Genomic DNA, 13,024 nt, shown 5'->3' with positions numbered 1-13,024 from the left:
CACCCACAGCTCACTGAGGCGTCTGCGTTTACACTGCAGAAGGACAGGCTTGGGAGTTTTCCAGGAAGTGAATTTAAGGACAATGCAGAAAGGCAGGAATGAAAAGAGAGCCAGGTTAACACTGAATCAGAAAGTGAAGTCGCTTAGTCGTGTCAGACTCTTTGCTACCCTGTGGAGTATAGCCCACCAGGCTCCTCTGTCCATGGGATTTTCTAGGCAAGAATATTGGAGTGGGTTGCCATTTTCTTCTCCAGGGCATCTTCCCAACCCAGGGATCGAACCCAGGTCTCCCACATTGCAGACAAGTGCTTTAACCTCTGAGCCACCAGGGAAGCCCAACACTGAATCAGAGACTTCCTTAAACTTCAAGTTTGCGCCCCCTGGAGGCTGGGCTGTGCTTTAGCTGACTAGAATAATAGTGAGAAAAGAGCAAAAATAGATGCAAAAAGGGAGGTTGGGCATCGCTGAGATATAAGTCAATCCAGAGATGTAGTGTATAGTATGCTACTCTAGCGGTTGATAGCGTGTTATACACAGCGCATATGTGTACACAGCATAGTAGGCAGTATCTGCATATAGCCCAGTGCATACGTGGTACGTATATGCAGCATGTGCATGTATGGTACAGGCATGGTGTGTGTACGCACAGTCAGTGTGCAGGGTGGGCAGCCAGTGGGAGTGGGCGCAGCTTTGGGACGAGCAATCATCAGCACTGTGGCTTTACCTCCTTTTATATTGAGCTCAAAATGGTGCAGATGAACTTATTTGCAAAGCAGAAATAGAGACACAGATGTAAAGAACAAATATGTGGACACCAAGAAGGGAAAAGGAGGGTGGGGTGAATTGGGAGATTGAAATGACATATACATACACTACTATGTACAAAATAGGTGGCTGATGAGAACCCACAGCACAGCACAGGGAATTCCACGAGATGCTCTGTGGTGACCTAAATGGGAGGCAATTCAAAAAGAGGGGATGTGTGTGCCTGTATAGCTGATGCACTCTGCCGTGCAGCAGAAGAGAACACAGCGCTGTAAAGCAACAATACTACGATAAAGATTCATTTTAAAAATGTGCTCCCTGAATTTAAACCTTTAGCCCATTCGGTAGATTTGATGGTCATAAACAGAGACAAGCCAGCTGGAGCAACTGCTATGATGTGCTATGAGTGAAGAATGCCGCTATGATGAACGTGAAAGTCGCTCAGTCGTGTCTGACTCTTTGCGACCCCATGGACTATGCAGCCCATGGAATTCTCCAGGCCAGAATACTGGAGTGAGTAGCCTTTCCCTTCTCCAGGGGGTCTTTCCAATCCAGGGATCAAACCCAGGTCTCCCACCCTGCAGGTGATTCTTTACCAACTGAGCCACCGGATGACGTGTCATTAAATCCTCTCGGATCTTCTCCAGAGGGTGCCTGCTGCTGCTAAGTAAGCAACCCACTCCAGTACTCTTGCCTGGAAAATCCCATGGATGGAGAAGCCTGGTAGGCTGCAGTCCATGGGGTCGCAAAGAGTTGGACACGACTGAGCAACTTCTGTTTCACTTTCATGCATTGGAGAAGGCAGTGGCAACCCCTCCAGTGTTCTTGCCTGGAGAATCCCAGGGATGGCGGAGCCTGGTGGGCTGCCATCTATGGGGTCGCACAGAGTCGGACACGACTGAAGTGACTTAGCCTAGTATCACTTAATTTAACTTTGGTTTCTTGAGTTCTGATCTACAGAAATGTCTTCATTTTTTTTTTTTTCTGGTTCATGAGGGATAACCAAAGCCCTGCTCTCACATCCCTATCTGCCTGCTCCAGCTCTCGGAATTGCTGCTGCTCTTCCTTTCCAGGAAAAGTGCTTTGCTCTGCATCTTCATTGCATCACGGTGATGTACCCTTCTCTGAGACTGTCTCTTTGAAACTTGAAAGACTTCGAATCCCACAGATCCCCTTCTTTTCAGCTCAAACACAGAAGCTGATGAAGGAATATAGCAGGTGAGCCTAGATAAAGAAGGCCCTGGGAAGACCTCTGGTCATCCCTTCAGTTGGAGCAGTTGTTGGGTAAACTCTTTCCATGGTGAGATTCACAGAATTCTCTCTCAGTCCAGCTCCACAATGATGTCTTTGCAAAGCCCTACTCCAGGTTTACCAGCTAAGCTTCTTAAAGCAATGATGCTGGTATTGGAAAAATCTCCTTTCTTTGAGTTATTTGAAACTTACTTTGAACCTAAGGGTGGTTTCTCAAAGCAGTGTTTTCACAATGAATATCATCACACGACTTAACAACTGTTGCTGTTTAGTTGCTAAGATGTGTCCAACTCTTTTGCAACCCTGTAGACTGTCACCCACCAGGCTCCCTCTGTCTGTGGGATTTTCCAGGCAAGAATATTGGAGTGTGTTATCATTTCCTTCCCCAGGGGATCTTTCCAACTCAGAGATTGAACCCAGGACTCCTGGTTTGGCAGGCAGGTTCTTCACCACTGAGCCACCAGGGAAGCCCAACTTAACAATTAACCTCCAGTCTGTTTCCCGGCTCCCATTGAAATAGGACATGGTGATGTAGCTAGATTCTCACTCCTTTGTTTTTTGCATTTTCCCATGTATAAAAAAATGTATCTGAATCACAGAATTTTATCCTTTTGTAAAGAGGGAACTCTCTCACCAACAGGTTAGGGAATTACATGCATCCTTGGGGATCGCTTAAATTCACATTTAAGCACATCTCAAGGTTATCCATGGAAAGCACAAATTGGCATCTTAAGAATCCATTTATGGTCTTGGCTTACAAGTGAGACCCAGGAAACCTGTTTACAACATTGCTTTCTGTAATTTGAACGTTCTCTGATTGCTTGAATATTTTTATCAATAGAGCTATCATTTATTGAATGCCTGCTATGGGCATGGCTCCATGCTAAACAATTCCATTTAAATATTACTGCAGCATAATATATCTGGAGAAAAGCATGATCTGCAGTATGCACTCTCATGTTCATTGTAGCATTGTTTACAATAGCCAAGATATGGAAACAACCTAAATGTCCAAGAACAGAGGAATGGATTAAAAAAAAAGTTGGGGTATATATCTTCAGTGGAATATTAGTCATTAAAAAGAATGAAATAATGCCATTTGCAACAACATGAATAGACTCAGAAATCCTCTTACTGAGAGAAATGTCAAAGAAGGAGATATATGGTATGACATCCCTTATATTTGGAATCTAAAATGAAATGATACAAATAAACTTACTTGCAAAACAAAAAGAGACTGATTGACTTAGAGAATGAACTTATGGTTCCCAGAGGGGAAAAGATGGGGAGAAGGGATAGTTACGGGGTTTGGGATGAACACGTATGTATTGCTATATTTAAAATGGGTAACCAACAAGGACCTACTTTATAGCACAGGGAACCTTGCTCAATGCTATGTGGCAGCCTAGATGGGAGGGGAGTCTGGGGGAGAATGGATACATATATATGTATGGCTAAGTCCCTTTGCTGTTCACCTGAAAATGTCTTAACATTGTTAATCTGCTGTACCTCAATATAAAATAAAAAGTTTTAAAAAATAAATGTTACTGCCGTCTGGGTATAAGCAGAGCCTTATTTAGAAAAGTTTTGTTTTTAATCCTCTTCTATTCATTTCAAAATTATCTTTCAGTCTCCAAAATGTCACTCAATGTTCACTTTACTGATAAATCAGGCTCTTCAACTAGAGGCAAAAAGGGGTCCTTAAAAAGAAAAACCACCCATGTAAGCATTCTAATTCTGAACTGTAATTGGAACCAAAGCTGCATTTTCTGATACTATAATTCAGTGTGATCTACAGGAATGGAAGTCAGCTTGCCTACCCATTGAGAACATGCAGATTTTGCTCTGAGTGTGGTGAGAAAGTCCCATGGTTCCTTGAACCAAAGATTTCAGGAGTCTCCAGTTTTGAAAATCACAATCACAGACATAACAACAATAACTCCTTTTAACTGTTTATGTATATGTATAAGCAGCTGTGTGACAAATTTTCATTTAGAAAATTCACTTTCAGCAGGGCAGTAAGAGAAAGGAAAACCTTTGATACTTTAAAAATTGTTAATGATAAGTAATAAACAGAAGCACAAATGAGGTTATTTTGCAAGTTCTGTATAAACAGGGCTTTATTGCCTCTGAAACGATGCAAGAATAATAAATGGATATTGGACTCCTTTGTCACCGCTGAGGAGATCCTACACTTGAAGCAGTTTATTAATTTTCGACTGTTTCTCCTCACACAATTGGGAGTGTCACACGACAGGGGTGGGTCATTTTTGTGAACAGCAGTCCTGAGGTGGCAGATACCATTATTTTATCAGTTCAGCTCAGTTGTGTCCGACTCTTGGTGACCCCATGGACTGCAGGACGCCAGGCCTCCCTGTCCATCACCAACTCCCAGAGCTTACTCAAACTCATGTCCATTGAGTCAGTGATGCCATCTAACCATCTCATCCTCTGTTGTCCCCTTCTTCTCCTGCCTTCAATCTTTCCCAGAATCAGGGTCTTTTCAAGTGAGTCAGTTCTTTGCATCAGGTGGCCAAAGTATATCTGGTATAACAAAAACAAAATTCAGTTCATGGAAGGGCTCATGAAAGACTATAGAAAGCGAAGTGACTCTTCTTTAAGTGAGTAAAGAGATTGATTAACAATATGTATTTTTTAACCTAAGGAAGTGAAACTATTAGTCACTCAGTCTTGTCTGACTCGGCGACTCCGTGGACTGTAGCCCATCAGGCTCCTCTTTCCATGGGATTCTCGAGGTAAGAATACTTGAGGGGGTAGCCATTCCCTTCTCCAGGGGATCTGTCCAACCCAGGGATCAAACCCAGGGCTCCTGCACTGCAGGCAGATTCTTCACCAGCTGAGCCACCAGGGAAGCCCCCCTTTTAACTTAGGTTAAAAGAGAAACACTTTATTTTCCCCAAAGTTTTGTTTCCAAAGAGCAGCTATTTTAAAAAATGTCCTGGGTTATAAAGTACATGATATCTTTAATCACCTGTGGCACATCTGAGTTTAGAGGAGCAGACTGGAGGGCAATGGTAGTGGGTGATGCAGAAGAGTGGAATGTAGGCTTAGACGAGTCTGGACTGGAGAAAGCCTCCACGTGGCATGATGCTCACCCTGGAGCAGCCGCATTCGCACCAGTTTTCACTCACTGATCTCATTCTCAAGAGCATATAAGCTCTTGTAAGTTGGTGCAGCCACTATGGAGGGCATGGAGGTTCCTTATGAAAAATAGAGCTACTGTGTGGTCCAGAAGTCCCACTCCTGGGCGTATATCTGGAGAAAATCAGAATTCACAAGACCCCTACACCCCAGTGTTCATTGCAGCACGATTGGCAATAGCTAGGTCATGAGAGCAAGCTAAGTGTCTATGGATAGAGGAGCAGATAAAGAAGATGTGGTACATACATGCAAGGGAATATTACTCAACTGTGAAAAGGGGTGAAATTGAGTCACGTGTAGAGATGCGGATGGACCTAGATTCTGTCACATAGAGTGAAGTACGTCAGAAAGAGAGAAATAAATATCATATATTGATGAATACGTGTGGGAGCTTTAAAAAATGGTTCAGATGAGCCTGTTTGTAGGGCTGGAATAGAGACAGAGACATAGAGAATGGATGTGTGAACAGAGGGGAAGAAAGGCGGGGGGTGAATTGAGAGATTAGGACTGACGTATATACACAACCGGGTGTGAAACAGGCAGCTAGAGGGAGGCTGCCATATAGCCCAGGAAGCTCAGCTCAGCGCTCTGTGACGACCCACGGGCGGGGTGAAGGGGCGGGGGAGAAGGAGGTCCAGGACAGAGGGGATATACGTATACACACAGCTGATTCACTTCGTCATACAGCAGAAACTAATATAACATTCTAAAGCAATTACACTCCAATAAAGAGAGGGAGCAAAAAGAGTATATAATCTCTTGAAACCCCTTAGGGGCTGTAATTCTGTAATGGGTTTTTAGAAGCATATTACTTTTGAAATGTATTTCATGTGTAGAACATTTCATTTCTGATCAGTGTACTAATAATGGTTTTATTCAAATTAATTTTACTATAATCTAGGATGTTATTTTATAAACACACCTGGCTTTTTTTTTGCCCATTAAAATGCATCCTTTCAATTAATTTTAAAAGCCAAGGCATAATTTGACAAAGATAAAAATTTAAATGGCCTCTAGTGTCACCTTTCGGTTAGAGACCAAAAACGTACATTGAAACATGGGCTGATGGTTAAATACACATGGCGGCTGTATTCCTTGGATATGACCAGTTGTTTTGACCTTCCCACCTGGAAGGGGGAGATTGGGAAAAGGACTCCTCCCTTCATCTTTGGCTGCATAAATTCCGCTTCCAGCCCCAGCCTCCAACCTCAGGCCCCCACCTGAACCCTTGATAGTAGATATTTCCAAACTCATCCTACTGATGTTTTAACTTGTATGATCTTGCATTGAGTGCAGCCATACTGTACTTTATAGGATGTACTATATTTGGGGGCACCTCTGGTCTGTACCCACTAGATGCCAGGTTCCCTTCCCACAGCCATGTTGGGACAACCACAGAAGTCTGTAGGCATTGCCAGTGCCCCATGGGGGACCAGCTCTCTCAGAACTGAAGACAATGTTTTATACCATCATCTGTCTGCTCTCCAGGAGGCCCCAAGCTGTAGCCCATGTTCATCCCTAAAATGAGGAGAGGAAATTTCATTTTCTAAAGGCACAAACATGCTAAAATTTTGTTTGAAAATGCTTTGTTTAAAAGATTTCCTCCCAGATACGCTCAAATCTAAAAAGCAAGTGTTTACTTCACACCCATTTTTGCAAAGCATTGAGTTGGTCCATTTTTCTCTATAATTTGTTTTCCAAGTTCTTTTGTTGTTGTTGTTGTTCAGTCACTAAGTTGCATTCAACTCTTTGTGACCCCATGGACTACAGCACACCAGGCTTCCCCGTTCTTCACTATTTCCTGGAGTTTTCTTAAATTCATGTCCATTGAGCCAGTGATGCTATCCAACCATCTCGTCCTCTTCTCCCCTTCTCCTCCTGCCCTCAATCTTTCCGAGGATCAGGGGCTTTTCCAATGAGTCACCTCTTCGCATCCGGTGGACAAAGTGTTGGAGCTTCAGCTTCAGCATCAGTGTTTACAATGAATATTCAGGGTTTATTTCCTTTAAGATTGACTGTCCAAGCTCTTTTCATGTTTCTTCATCAAACAAATAATTTCTGAATACAGAAACAGCCTACATGAAGAATATCTTATTTTGCCTTTAATATTTCAAATTTTCCTTTGCAAAAAGGAAAATTTTTTATAAGAGGCGAGAAAGACCTGGAGCTGCCAGTTTATTTAAACTTGTTTCTTTGTATTCACATTAACATTATAAAGATTTGATTTTGCAAAATTTGGTGAGATTTTGCTCTACAATTTTTCCGCTGAAAGTGCAGCGTTATTAATGTCAGAGAAGGGAGCTGTGTACAGAGATCTCCTTTTATTTGCTCCCTGCAGTGTCACTGTGGACTGTGAACAAAGGGCAAGTGCCTTGTGATGCGGGAAGCATCTCTAAACAGCCCTTACATGGAATTCGCCACATGCAGATAGAACACTAGATACATCATCTAGCTAATAAGACCAAGAAAGAAATGTCATTTACTTCTAAATAACCTACGCATTCACCTTGCTTTCCTTTATAAAATCCTAAGAATTAAAAGGCTTTGCTAACATTTTTCTGAAAATAAGTTACAAATCTGGGAGGTCAAAATGGAATCTTTTTGTTTCATCCAGCTATTTTAAAATAAGAAAGTGTATCTTCATAATTAAATCTGCAGAGTCAGGAAACAACCAGTTTATAGAAATGCTGCCAATGCAAGGAAAGAAAAAAACAGCTTGAGCTTTCCAAATAAACAAATGGCTCTGAGAATGTCTTCTTTTAACTGGTTGCCTCTCCAAGTCTTTTCCACTAGGACTCGTCCTCTTTGCTATGTAGAGAAAACTCAGTTTTTTATTTTTGGTTGGTAAATTTTTGTCCATCTACCCACCCATCTTATCCAATTATCCATCTTTCTATTCAATTATTTATCAGACATCAGTCCAATGGCTTCTCTTGGCCTCTGTGGGATTTCTTTATGCCAGGGGCCATAGTAGGTGCACAGATTGAGAAATTGGGTGGATGCTCTTGTTATCACAGGCTGTACAGTCCTAGAGGGGGGCAGTGTCTACATACCCTGGGCTTTTTAAGACTACCAGAGCTGTGTCTCTCATAGAAGAGTTAGGTATGTATCTAGTAAATGTGGTTTACGTAGAACTGGGCAACTCAGAATCTTTGTGTTTGGAAATGGGTATCCATATGTTACAAGCATTAGCCAGCCCCCATTCTCTTGTTCAAGTCGGCCTGCAATGCGGGAGACCTGGGATCGATCCCTGGGTCGGGAAGATCCCTGGAGAAGGGAAAGGCTACCCACTCCAGCATTCTTGCTTGGAGAATTTCATGGACAGAGGAGCCTGGTGGGCTAGAGTCCATGGGGTCACAAAGATTTGGACGCGACTGAGCGACTTTCACTCACTCATCCTCTTGTGTTAAATTTGCCGCAGTGGCAGCAACAGGAAGCCTTTTCTTCGCAACTTAACGTCTTGCGCTCATTTGCTCCTGCGCCCACTTGCCAAGCCCTTTTGAACAACTGTGCAAAGTTCACGAATCTGTCACTTCAGGATATGCTAATAAACAATATCAACCCCAGCACCTTTCTTGCCACAGAATTTCTCAGACATTCCAGTGCCTTGTTCAGTGGAATCAAATTTGGCAAAGGGAAGAAAATACTAGAGTTTATTTTCAAAATTCAATTCAATTTTCTAGTCTAGAAGTAGTCTTCATCTTACAGAACAATCAACTGAAAGAAAATCTTTTCTTCTCAAAATGTTAGCTCACCAGAATTCAGTAAAACCTGAAAAGTCAGGTCAATAAGAAGACAATTTATCCCATGAATCATTCTAATATTAAGCAGCTTCTAAAGCATTTTACCTGAATATCTACCAATTAAAATTTCCTTGACTATTCCATGAAATTGCCCAATTAACCACCTCATCACTAGCACTCTCTCTGCTCATCCCTGGCTCTCCCCACTCCTGGAGTCACCCCATAAATACACACACATCAAACACACTGGACTTTGACTAAGAAAATTCACAAAGCAACGCAAAGAACAGCAACAACACAACCTTTTTTAGCAGTATCAGACTTATTCTTTGGGCTCTTTAGAAGCCTGCCAGCCCTCGGGATAGGTCCAAGGAGGATAAAAAGAAGGATAAGCCACAGGCCATCTTGAAACCGACCTCAGTAGGGGAGACTAAGATGCAGAGTTATTAATTGGGAACTGGGCCAAGGGGGAAACAGACAACCAAGTTTTTGTACCTGTCATAGCTTTAGAAATGGGAGAGTTATTGTCTCCTGGTGGCTCAGTGGTAAAGAACCCACCTGCCAATGCAGGAGACATGGGTTCGATCCCTGGGTCAGGAAGATCCCCTGCAGGAGGGCATGGCAATCCTCTCTAGTATTCTTGCCTGGAAAACTCCATGGACAGAAAAGCCTGGTGGGCTACAGTCCATGGGGTCACAAAAGAGCCGGATACTACTTAGGGATATCTCAACAACCACAACACATAAAAAGACATCTTACTAAGAAAGCATAGCTTTTCTTTTAATCTGGATTTGCCCTGAGACACCCAAACTCCAAGTAGACTAGGGTTTGAGTCTCAGCAGCTGGGAAACACACTGACTGCCCCCACTGAGCTCCGGGTGAGGACTTTGGGACGGAACCACAGTCTGGAGTGTGAGGAATTCCAAATGTGGAAAATGAAAGTGGATTCTAATGGTGGAATTAACTTTAAGGTCCTGATTCATCATTATTCATGTCAAGGGAGTTTTAAGTCCATCTAAAACAGATGGGTGAGCACAGACTTCTTTTTTGAGAGTCTTTCACTTTGCTAAAGTGAGCTCTTCGCTGACTGCCATGGCCCAATAGCCCTTGGCTGCATATAAAATTGGACAGAGAGCATCTTGGCACATTGGCAGTAGTTAAAAGAGTATCTGGCAGATGGCCCGATTGGTTCAAGTCAGAAATAAACGGGCTTTGGAGAAGTTCTCACTGCGCCTGAGCGTCTCACCCGTCTGAACTCCAGGAGGGCGGAGGTGGCTCCTAGTTGCTAAATCTGCTCCACCAGCTCTGCAGGGAACCCCGGGGGAGGGGGTACCTGGCTGCCCACACAGGGTGAAGCAGGAACTCTCAGAACCAGTTTCTCCTGTCTGCTGGGGCTTGGTATGTGGTTGACACACAGTAGGTGCTCAATAAATGTTTAAAGCCAGACTTATCCTCTGCTGGTGACCCAGTCTTGTTAAGGTGGAGAGTCTTTGTCTTGCACTCTGGGGGATACTCGTATGGCTCATAAGTGGGGTCAGTGTCATGCATGGAGGGGCCTCAACTAAGCCCCGCACATTTGTACCCCAACTCCTACTCATTCCAGTAATTTCCACCTTTGATCTAGATGTTGTCCACTGGGAAGTTGTGTAGCAGCTCAATTCCAGTTCCCTGGGTGAGTGTTCTAAGGTAGAAACCCCCTGGCATGGGTCAGCTAGAGCAGGAGTCCCCAACCTCTGGGATGTAATGACAGATGATCTGAGGTGGAGCTGATGTAATAGAAATAAAGTACACAATAAATGTAATGCTCTCAAATCATCCCCAAACCTTACCCACTCCCAACCCATCCATGAAAAAACTGTCTTCCATGAAACCTGTCCCTGATGTCAAAAAGTTTGAGGACTGCTGATCTAGAGTCTAGATTCCAGATGGGCATCAGTCTTTGACCCATTGAATATTTCCGTTGTGTGTAACCCCCTGAAGTCCTTCCCTACGAGCTCAGTGTGTTTCCCACTGGAGGGGGTTTAATGTGTGGCTCAGGGCTCACCTTCAACTGAGGGATGAGATTTTGGGAGCAATGTGATTATCACCTGATGAACCGGTGTTGAATTCAAAGACTGCCCTTGAATCTTGCCAATCAGTTGAAGAAGTTGTGCTCCATCAACACTTTGTTTATAAAAAAATATGACTTAGCTAAGGGTCAGGCACACAGAGTTCCCTGATAGCGCAGACACGCTGGAGAGTAGAGGGTTTTATGAGTCCCCGTCATTCTTCATTCGCCATTTTAAGGTGTAATAATTTTTTTTTTATGAATTGATTCCCTTTTGTGCTTTTTTAAAAGCTGTCATTGGAAGTTTATTTGGAGGAAGTAAAAACTTGTCCTCGGTGCAAAATCTTGAACTGGAAGCCATTTTTCAAGGGAATATGTCACTTCCTGGGCCAGTGTTTGATTACAGAAAATAAAATCAGCCCACACAAGTCAGTTTAACTTCCTGCCTTTGTTGTGTTGGCTCAAATGTTCTGTTTATCAAAATGCAACTTTTGCCTGGTTCCAGCTGCAATGAATTCTCATGACAGAAAGGACTACAAATTTAGCTCTTGCCGAGTTAGTGCCATTCTTCATTTGACCTGTTAAAGCATTGTAATTTAAAAATTATATTTTAGATTGGGAACTTGAAATGGGTTGCTTTTCAAAGGGAAGTTAGAAGTCTAACCTTGAAACAAATGAAAATATACCAGATAACAAAGACATTCGGGGCTTCCCTCATAGCTTAGTCGGTAAAGAATCTGCCTGCAGTGCAGCAGACCCAGGTCAGATCCCTGGGTTGGGAAGATCCCCTGAAGAAGGAAATGGCAACCCACTCCAGTATCCTTGCTTGGAAAATCCCAAGGACAGAGGAGCCTGATGGGCTACAGCCCATGGGGTTTCAAAGAGTCAGGCATGTCTGAGCAACTATCACTACCACTCAAGAGGAAAGGTTAAAATTTGACATAACCTTCTGCTCCTTCTGCCTCTGTAACTCAGCTTGCCCCTTGCAAAGTCTAGATCACGTAGGTCACATAGCCTCAGAAAGTGGGGACTTGCAATACTAGGAACTGGAGTTTATCTCACTCACCCTTGTCCTGCTCTTTCCAACCACCCAGCCCCTGAAAACCTGCCTAATCATGCCTGTCCAGGCCAGGCATCCCCCTCCCCATCTTGACTGCTGTTCCCATGCGTGAGTGAAAGCCCTTAGTTTAAACCAGCCAATTGACAGCTAGCATTGCCCACTACAGTCTGTCTGTAAAAACTCTGTAACCCCTTTGTTCAGGGCTCAGAGCTTGGAGTGTTAACTCCTCTGGGCCCGCCGGCATAATAAACCTGGTTCTCCAACTCTCCTAGCGTGGTGCTTCGTTTCTCGAGTACTGGTTTCTGCAACACTGCTACTACTATTGAAGACATTCGGAGCCTTCTGATGAGGATCAGAGCCATCACCGAGGACTGAGGCGGACTTCCCTTTGACTCCGAAGCTTCAGACGTTGAACTTGCTGTACCAGAACGTGCTTCCAGCGCAGTCAAGACACCAGAAGCCAGCAGCCTCAGCCAATAAAGAAGGCATGGATGTTCCTAGAAAGTTATCTGAAAGATGAATTTTGTCATTGTGGTAAAGCAAATATGCTTAAATCTTATTGTTTCCTGTTCAACAAAACTGAACAAGAAATTATATCACACCAAGATCATGATGGAATATGTGAAAACAAGACTGTAATCTATAAAGAAATCTGAGAATATTTTTTTAGCTATAAAGGGGAGTCTTTTAACTAGAAACAATGAATGAAAACTACAAGCAAATAAAACAAAAAGAAGTTGCTTGTCTCTTCCATCAAGCTTGATTTCAGAAATCACTTAAACAGTGAAATTTACATTTTAGGAGAAAAACTGGTGAAGCTCTGCCCTGTCAGTATGATGGATTCTAGTTTGGGACCAAATACAAGCTGCTTTGCTGGAAACATACCGTTCTCAAACCACATGAGAAGAATGCATTTTATTCTGATTAAAACTCACCTTTGCTCAAATAAATGGCTAAGAGATGGAGTTTAACTCAATACTTTCCTTTGCAGTTGGC

General features: G+C 43.1%; 1 long non-coding RNA gene across 1 annotated transcript in view; it reads left to right on the top strand.

Moving 5' to 3' along the window:
- LOC129636782 (uncharacterized) overlaps positions 1 to 12,701 on the top strand; it is a 33,564-nt gene extending 20,863 nt beyond the window's left edge. The window contains exon 3 of the long non-coding RNA XR_008707114.1: positions 12,301 to 12,701. This is a non-coding gene — a long non-coding RNA (uncharacterized LOC129636782). The remainder of the gene's footprint in view (positions 1 to 12,300) is intronic.
- The last annotated feature ends 323 nt before the right edge of the window (positions 12,702 to 13,024 follow it).

This window comes from Bubalus kerabau, chromosome 22, assembly GCF_029407905.1.
Source record: "Bubalus kerabau isolate K-KA32 ecotype Philippines breed swamp buffalo chromosome 22, PCC_UOA_SB_1v2, whole genome shotgun sequence".
Classification (NCBI taxonomy): Eukaryota; Metazoa; Chordata; class Mammalia; order Artiodactyla; family Bovidae; genus Bubalus; species Bubalus kerabau.
The sequence above is the reverse complement of the archived record's forward strand: the minus strand, read 5'-3'. Positions and strand labels throughout refer to the sequence as shown.